This window comes from Triticum aestivum, chromosome 2D, assembly GCF_018294505.1.
Source record: "Triticum aestivum cultivar Chinese Spring chromosome 2D, IWGSC CS RefSeq v2.1, whole genome shotgun sequence".
NCBI classification, from domain to species: Eukaryota; Viridiplantae; Streptophyta; class Magnoliopsida; order Poales; family Poaceae; genus Triticum; species Triticum aestivum.
Genome location: NC_057799.1, coordinates 138,143,547 through 138,153,300, shown reverse-complemented (window position 1 = coordinate 138,153,300; position 9,754 = coordinate 138,143,547).

The following is a 9,754-nucleotide window of genomic DNA, read 5'->3' as shown; positions in this document are numbered from 1 at the left end:
GACGGGGTTCGGGCCCCGCGGGCCGGATCTGGGCTCGCGGGCCCGCGGTGGGAACGGCGGCGGCAGGGACAGGTGGCGGCGCGGGATTCGTCCGGGACGGCGGCGCGGATACGTCGGGCGGCGGGAAATTTCTTCCGGGCGCGGGGTGGAAGAAGGTAGGGTTTGGACTGCAGATGTATTTCGGGATGCCCACATATTCATAGGTAGAGGGAGCTAGGAGGCTCCAAATGAGGTGCGGTTTTCGCCCACACGATCGTGATCGAACGACCTAGAGCATGGAGATGACTTGGAGGGGTTTTGGGCTGGTTTTAGAGGGGGGTTTTGCTGGACAATCAAATGGACTTTGCGGATGCCCGGTTAACCGTTGGAGTACCAAACGACCTCCAAATGGAACGAAACTTGTCCGGTGGTCTCCGGGTGGTATAATAAGGCCACTTGACAAGCCTCGGTCCATTCTGAGAAAGTTTGACACCCGCACACGAAAGAAAACAAGAGGGCTGTGCCGGAGGAGATAGGAGCGCCGGATTGCAAAACGAACAACGGGGAAAAAGCTCGGATGCAAGAGACGAACATGTATGCAAATGCAATGCACATGATGACATGATATGAAAATGCATGACATGACAAAATACAAAACGAAAGACAAAACCCGACCACGGAGAGAATATCATAACACATAGCCGGAAATGGCAAGAGTCGGAGTTACAAATATGGCAAGTTACATCCGGGGTGTTACAACACTCCACCACTACGAGAGGATCTCGTCCCGAGATCTAGGACTGAAAGAACTCCGGATATTCGGAACGGAGGTGGTCCTCGCGTTCCCAGGTGGCTTCCCGGTCGGAATGGTGCGACCACTTCACTTTCAGGAATTTGATCGAGTTGTTGCGAGTCTTGCGCTCAGTTTCTTCAAGAATAGCAACGGGGTGTTCATGATAAGACAAATCTCCTTGGAGGTCAATCTCTTCGAAGTTGATAGTGCGCTCAGGCGTCTTGAAGCACCTGCGGAGCTGTGACACGTGGAACACGTCGTGCACGTTCGCGAAGTTGGAAGGAAGCTCAAGTTGATAGGCGAGGTCGCCTCTTTTGCCAATGATCTTGAAAGGACCCACGTATCTAGGGGCAAGCTTCCCTTTGATACCGAATCGACGAGTGCCTTTCATTGGAGAGACGCGGAGGTAGACATGGTCTCCAATCTCGAAAGCCAAATCATGATGCTTACTATCATAGTAACTCTTCTGGCGCGATTGCGCGGCTTTGAGATTATCACGGATGACTTTACACATTTCTTCAGCTTCAGTGATTAAGTCATTGCCAAGAAGTTGGCGTTCACCAGTCTCTGACCAATTGAGAGGAGTACGACACTTTCTGCCATAGAGAATCTCGAATGGGGCCTTGCCCGAACTCGCTTGGAAGCTGTTGTTGTAGGAGAATTCAGCATATGGAAGACAATCTTCCCATTTCATGCCAAAGGAAATGACACAAGCCCTGAGCATATCTTCAAGAATTTGATTGACTCGCTCGACTTGGCCACTAGTTTCAGGATGGAAGGCTGTGCTGAAGCGAATGTTTGTGCCCATGGCCTTCTGGAAAGAGTCCCAGAACTTAGAGGTGAAGATGCTTCCACGATTAGAAGAAATCAATTGTGGAATGTCGTGCAAGGAGACAATTCTGGAGGTGTAAAGCTCTGCCAGCTGAGCTGCTGTGATGGATTCTTCGATTGGAAGGAAATGAGCCACTTTAGAGAGCTTGTCGATGACAACGAAGATAGCATCATTTCCGCGCTTGGACATTGGAAATCCAGTCACGAAGTCCATTTCGATATGATCAAACTTCCATTCTGGGATAGCGAGAGGTTGAAGGAGACCAGCTGGTCGTCGGTGTTCTGCTTTCACTCTTCGACAGACATCACATTCATTCACGAATTGAGCAATTTCTCGCTTCATTCGAGTCCACCAATACGACTGCTTGAGGCCATGGTACATCTTCGTACTTCCAGGATGAATGGAAAGGAGAGAATTGTGCGCCTCGTTCATTATGAATTTTCTTAGATCACCTTTAGGAACCACAATCCGGTCCTCGAAGAACAAAGTGTCTCTGTCATCAATGCGATAGCACTTGTATTTGGAAAGACCCTTGTCGATACCACGTTTCACCTTCTTCACCATGGCATCAAGGAGTTGTGCCTAACGAATTTGATCTTCCAAAGTAGGAGATACTATTAGGTTGGCAAGAAAGCCTTGAGGGGCAACTTGGCGATTCAACTTGCGGAAAGCTTCACAAAGATCCGGTTGGAAAGGCTTGAGAATTAAGCTGTTGCAATAAGCCTTCCCGCTTAAAGCATCTGCAATGACATTGGCCTTGCCTGGAGTATATTCGATACTCGGATTGTACTCTTGAATCATTTCGACCCATCGAGTCTGCCTGAGGTTGAGGTTGGGCTGAGTGAAGATGTACTTGAGACTCTTGTGATCAGTGAAAATGTCCACTTGTCTTCCCAACAAGAGATGTCTCCACGTTATTAATGCATGGACAACTGCCGCCAACTCAAGATCGTGAGTGGGGTAGTTCTTCTCGTTGGGCTTCAACTGACGAGAGGTATAGGCCACAAATTTCTTCTCTTGCATTAACACAGCACCGAGACCTTGGAGAGAAGCATCACAGAAAACTTGATACGGCTTGGATTCATCAGGAGGAGTCAAGACAGGAGCTGTGACTAGTTTCTCTTTGAGAGTGTTGAAAGCAACGTCACACTCAGGAGACCAGACATACTTCACATGCTTCTGAAGGAGGTTGGAAAGAGGCTTTGCAATCTTGGAGAAATTCTCAACGAATCTTCGGCAATAGCTTGCAAGACCAAGAAAACTGCGGAGCTGCTTGACATTCTGAGGAGGTTCCCAATTCACAATTGCGGACACCTTCTCGGGATTAACAGCGATGCCCTTGGCAGAGATGATGTGACCAAGGGAAAGAACTTCATCGAGCCAAAACTCACATTTAGAGAACTTTGCATAGAATTGATACTCTCTGAGCTTGTCGAGCACCAATCGCAAATGTTTGCCATGATCCTGCTTATTCTTGGAGAAGACCAAGATATCATCGAGATACACCAGGACGAATTCATTGGTATAGGGGTTGAAGATGAAATTCATCATCCAAGAGAACACTGGAGGAGCATTGACAAGGCCAAAAAGACACGACAGTATATTCATAAGAACCAAAGCTTGTTCTGAATGCTGTCTTGGGATATCTTCTTCACGAATGCGAATCTGATGATAACCCATACGAAGGTCAAGCTTCGAGAATACTTTGGCGCCCTTGAGTTGCTCAAATAGCTCATTGATGTTGGGAAGTGGATACTTGTTCTTGATTGTCTTCTTGTTCAATGGACGGTAGTCGACACAAAGTCGGTCCGTGCCATCCTTCTTCTTGACAAAAAGAACACCACAACCCCATGGAGAAGAACTCGGTCTGATCAAACCCAGACGCTCTTGTTCATCGAGCTGTTTCTTCAATTCCTTCAGCTCGTTGGGTCCAAGCTTGTATGGACGCTTGCAAACGGGTTCAGTGCCTGGCTCAAGTTCGATAACGAACTCAACTGGCCGGTGAGGAGGCATACCCGGAAGCTCTTCTGGAAAGACATCTTGATACTCACAAACGACTGCAATTTGAGAGATAGCATTCAATTCGCCCTTCTCATTGAGAGAGAAAAACCGAATGGTTTCATCGCGAGCAGCATAAATAATCACATCCTCAGACGAGTGTGTCAATTGAATTTCCCTGGCAGCACAATCAAGTTGAGCCTTGTGCTTAGAAAGCCAGTCCATCCCGAGAATAAGATCAATATCCGAGTCACCAAGAACAACTGGAGAAGACTGAAATTTATAGTCGCCTATCTTGATGGAAACATTCGGAAGCATCGAGTTGGCTCTCATTGACTTCGCCGGAGAAATAACACCCAATGGTTTATCTAGATAAGACCAGGAAAACTCATGCTTGGCAAAAAACGGTCTTGACATGAAACAAAGCGATGCACCAGTATCTAAAAGAACTTTTGCAGGAATATCATTAACAGGAAGATTACCCATTATCACATTAGTAGACTCCTCTGCTTGAGCTGCATTCATCATGTTCACCTTTGCAGACTTTGGATTATGCTTGACCACTGCATTGCTGGAAGATGTGACAGGGGGAGGAGGAGGAAGACGCCTTTGGTTGAAGCACTTGTTAGCATAGTGACCTTTCTGCTGACATTTGTTGCAAGTCACCTCTGAGAGTGGACGGTGATAAGGAGCATTGGACTTTGGAGCTTGATTCTGAGACTTGTTCTGATAGCCAGAGTTGGAAGAGTTGGAAGAACCATGGCCACCTTTGTTCTTCTGCTGGTAAGGCTGACGAAACGGAGGAGGAGGAGGCAACCAGAACTTCTTTGGCTTAGCTGTCACAAGTGAGGAAGAAGAAGACTGAACTGCGTCTCTGACTCTTTTCTTAGAAGCCTCACACTTGAGCTGAGCAGCCTCTTGCTTCAGTGCCATATTGTAGAATTGATCAAACTGAGTAGGCTCAACAAGAACGAGAGCTAACTGCAGATCCTCTTTAAGGCCACCTCTGAAGTGGTAGATCATGTTGTTTTCATCAGGAACGTCTTGTTTAGCGAAGCGAGCAAGTTTCTGAAACTGAATGTTGTATTGATACACAGACATGTTGCCTTGCTTGAGATTGCGGAACTCCTCACGCTTGCTCTCAACAACACTTTGTGGAATGTGGTGCGCTTTGAAATCTCGACAGAAGTCAGTCCAAGTGATCACACGACCTCCTCTGGAATCTTTGTATTGTTGATACCAATCAGCAGCTTGGTCCTTGAGCTGGAAAGAAGCGAACTTGACATAGTCCTCAGGTCTGACATTGCTACATTCAAAATGCTTGTTGATGTCCACGAGCCAATCATCGGCATCCGTGGCCTCGGCACAGTAGCTGAAAGACTTGGGCTGATTTGCGAGAAACTGGTTGAGAGTGGCAAAGTGAAACTGATTGTTGCCTTGACCTTGATTGCCTTGATTGCCTTGCCCTTGAGTACGTTCTTGCAAGAGTTGCAGAATCATCTGAGCATTGGCGTTGGTGGCTGCCATGATAGCTTGCCATGCCTCCGGAGGCGGGGGTGGTGGCGGAGGGTTCGCTTGACTCCCTTCATTGCGATCCGGATTCTGACGCGTTGGCGGAGCCATCCTGAAGAGGGTGACATCCGTTAGCATCTTGATAGACAAATAGGTAAGTAGAATCAACGGATAGAAATTGCAACATATAGTCTTCACAATAAACATTCGAACGAAGATGAACGAATGAATTCCGTAGTAAATCATCACACTTCCATAAGTTGAGAAGCCACTTAGAAAAAGATATGGAATCAACGTATGAATTCGAAGCCACTCGAATACCACAATATAAAAACAAAACAAAGTATTGGCTTGCAGAATAAGCCGGAACAAAGATATGATAGATATTTCGTCCGAAGTTTTTGTGGTGGGGCCCACACGGGCTCAATCGTACAGCACCATCATGTACAAGGCTGTGCACATGACATACGAAGCGTCCCCGAGTCGGCATAGCCATGGACTCTTTAAGACACTACGAGACCACTGTAAAATCAACCGTATACAGGTGGACCACTAGACGTCGAACCCCAATCTCATATCATGCGTCTGTCGGAAAGATATCCTAAGGCTACTTGAATTCCCACTTATAAACTCCCGAAACTTTCTGGTTATGCAATCTGGTGTTGGGGATACAGGGGACACAAAATATATCACCCAAACTAGCAATCCCTAGATCCAGCTGTATCCATCCGTCAACGCATAACCAAGAAACCCTCGGAAATCGTTTACCTCAACCTTCGAAAAGCATCCGTTATACAAGTTATGGCAATACTCCCGAACTCCCGCCCCAGTACTGGGTGGCGTCGAGGTGATCTCACCAACAACTGCATAAAAGAGATTTCGATGTCGGCGAGACTCAGGTATTCCAGAACTGCAATGATAAAATTGTGACGACAACACCTCGGAGCTCAACTCCCCGGGACACTGCCACAACCCCTAAATGTCAGGAGGCACCAAGAACAATGTTCTCGTCACAAAACCATCGGAACGATTCCAAGATACCCGCGTGATCCTAAAAATTTTTTTTTAGTGAAATTTGAGGAGAGAATAGTCAAAACTTCTACGCTAGGAGACCTCACCAGAGCGACGAAGGGACTGAGGAGTAAAAAGAATCCTACTCTCCGATATATATAATCCTAAGACTCAAAACATTTTTGTTCTAGACTCAACAACGCCAGCGATTCGATCAAGCAGGGGGCTCCTAAGTCGGGGAAGGCTCTGGTTACCAACTTGTAACGCCCACGATGCGGATATATCTCCCACGTGTCGAGGCACGACTTAGAGGCATAACCGCATAGTGGTTTTGTCGCAAGAAGGGTCATCTTCACACAATCCCATGTAATGAACAAGAATGGGATAAAGAGTTGGCTTACAATCGCCACTTCACACAATACATGAATATAAATCATACATCATCCAAAATACAAACACATAGACCGACTACGGTCAAAATCCAGATGAAAATAAGACAACCCCAAATGCTAGATCCCCGATCGTCCCAACTGGGCTCCACTACTGATCATCAGGAAAAGACACATAGTAACGACCACGTTCCTCGTCGAACTCCCACTTGAGATCGACCCCATCATCGGCACTGGCATCGTTGGCACCTGCAACTGTTTTGGTAGAATTTGTGAGTCACAGGGACTCAGCAATCTCACACCCGCGAGATCAAGACTATTTAAGCTTATAGGAAAGGAAGGTGTAGTGAGGTGGAGCTGCAGCGGCAATAAGCATATATGGTGGCTAACATACGCAAGAGAGAGCGAGAAGAGAAGCAACGGAACGGTCGTCATCTAGCAATGACCAAGAAGTGATCCTGAACACCTACTTACGTCATGCATAACACAGACCGTGTTCACTTCCCGGACTCCGCCGAGAAGAGACCATCACGGCTACACACGCAGTTGATGTATTTTAATTGGGTCAACTGACAAGTTATCTACAGCCGGACATTAACAAATTCCTATCTGCCTCATAACCGCGGGCACGGCTTTCGGAAGATAATACCCTGCAGGGGTGTCCCAACTTAGCCCATCATAAGCTCTCATGGTCAACGAAGGATAAACCTTCTCCCGGAAAGACCCGATCAGTCTCGGAATCCCGGTTTACAAGACATCTCGACAATGGTAAAACAAGACCAACAAAGCCGCCCGAATGTGCCGACAAATCCCGATAGGAGCTGCACATATCTTGTTCTCAGGGCACACCGGATAAGTCAAGCTACGAGTAAAACCAGACCTCGAGTTTCCCCGAGGTGGCCCCGCAGGCTGCTCGGTTCGGACCAACACTCGAAGGAGCACTGGCCCGGGGGGGTTAAAATAAAGATGACCCTCGGGCTCGCGAAAACCCGGGGGAAAAGGCTTAGGCGGCAAATAGTAAAACCAAAGTTGGGCCTTGCTAGAGGAGTTTTATTCAAGGCGAACTGTCAAGGGGGTCCCATAAATCACCCGACCGCGTAAGGAACGCAAACTCAAGGAACATAATCCCGGTATATCAGTAACTAGGGCGGCAAGAGTGGAACAAAACACCAGGCATAAGGCCGAGCCTTCCACCCTTTACCAAATATATATAGATGCATTAATTAAATAAGAGATATTGTGATATCCCAACATATCCATGTTCCGACATGGAACAAACTTCAACTTCACCTGCAACTAGCAACGCTATAAGAGGGGCTGAGCAAAAGCGGTAACTTAGCCAAACAACAGTTTGCTAGGAAAGGATGGTTAGAGGCTGACATGGCAATATGGGAGACATGATATAGCAAGTGATAGGTAGCGGAGCATGGCAATAGAGCGAACAACTAGCAAAGCAAAGATAGAAGTGATTTCGAGGGGTGGTCATCTTGCCTGCAAGGTTCTCAGAGTTGTCGAAAGCTTGATCCTCGTAAGCGTACTCAACAGGTTCCTCATTCACGAACTCGTCTCCCGGCTCTACCCAAGACAAGAACACAAACAAACGGAACCACAATCAACCACGAGAAATGCACAAGCAACATGATGCAAAACATGTATGATATGCAAGATATGATATGCGATGCATATGCGTGCTCCGGGAGGAAAATGATGAACATGGTAGTAATTGGAAAACCAAGCATGCCACTGGAAAGATGAGATGATTTCGGTCGAAATCGATATAAAGATCACCGGAAACGGATGCACGGTTTGCAAAAGGCAAGCAAAACAAGAATGACACGAATCTGCGATTAACAGAAAGATAGCACTTAAAATGCAACAAGTAACAATGTTACAGCACTCCACCATAGCAAGAAAGCATATGACAGTGATCTACAGGCAATGCTTGACAAAAGATAAACACTGAGCTACTGCTAGATCCCAACATATCAAGCTCAAATAAGCATGGCAAAAGTGCAAAAGATAACAGGATCACAGACTTATGAAAAACTGGACATGCCAGAAAACAGCATCAGGTAGCAATGTTCAGAGCACAAAATCAACATGCTACAGCAACTTAACATAGAAAATCAAAGCATGGCAGTGTTCTACTAAATGAACATGACAAAAGTCCCTTATTGACCATAAGCCAAAAAGGACGAGAAGATATGATGGCAAGCATGTAAACCTAGCAAGTTTCGTTATCAGGTTTCAGACTTAGCAGAAAACAGAGCATGGCAGAAATAATAATATGTAGGCCTCTTTGTGAGCTTGATGCACTCACTACAGAGCAATGAATGACATCCAAGCACACCTACAGCAAGATGGCATGTTTATGAAGCTATCCATAGAAAGAAAAATTGCATAGCATGTATGGAGCAACTACAATAAGCTTGGAAAAATTGCATATCATGTTAAGAATCTGCCAGAAATATTTTATAGCAAAAGTAGAGCAAGATTGAGTCATGCTATGGCACTCCATAACTGCAAAAAATTGCCGTAATGGATCAATTACAACTATAGCTACAAAACATCCTTACTGAACATCTCCAAAATATGCATGGATCTCTCTGTAGCATCAAGTTTACATGGCAACAAAATAACAGCAAACAAGGACTTAGAGAAATCACTAAGTCCCTGAAATCAGAAACATTACGGAGCCTAGTTTGCATGCTTGTGCTAGTCACCACAGAGATCACAAAAATACATGGACTATACCAATGGATAGATGGCATGGCATACTTCAAAACACATGTAGAGCTCATGCTCAAAAGATGCACAGATTTAATGATACAAAAATGACAAATCTCCAAGTTCTGTCAAGAACCAGAGAATAACAGCAACTAGCCCTCTTCCAACAGAGATTTGGGCATCAAGATGACATCTAATGAACATGGTGCAATTGAACAAAATGAAGAGCATCATGAGACGAACAATTTTGACATATTACACGCGCGAATCGGAGCTACATACAAGGAGTTATGGCATCACGAACAAGTGCACATGCTGAGAGAAATGCAGGACTTCGAAAAAATAGAGGGGGCTCGGGGGAAAAGTCAACGGGCTACCGATCGGATTTGGCGATGCTCGCTCGAGCTCGGGCTCGGGCTGCCGGCGAGGTAGGCCGACGACGGCGAGGCAGGGGACGGCGGGGCCCGGCGCCGGCGGGACGGCGGCCAGAGGAGGGGCACCGGCGGCGGAGGC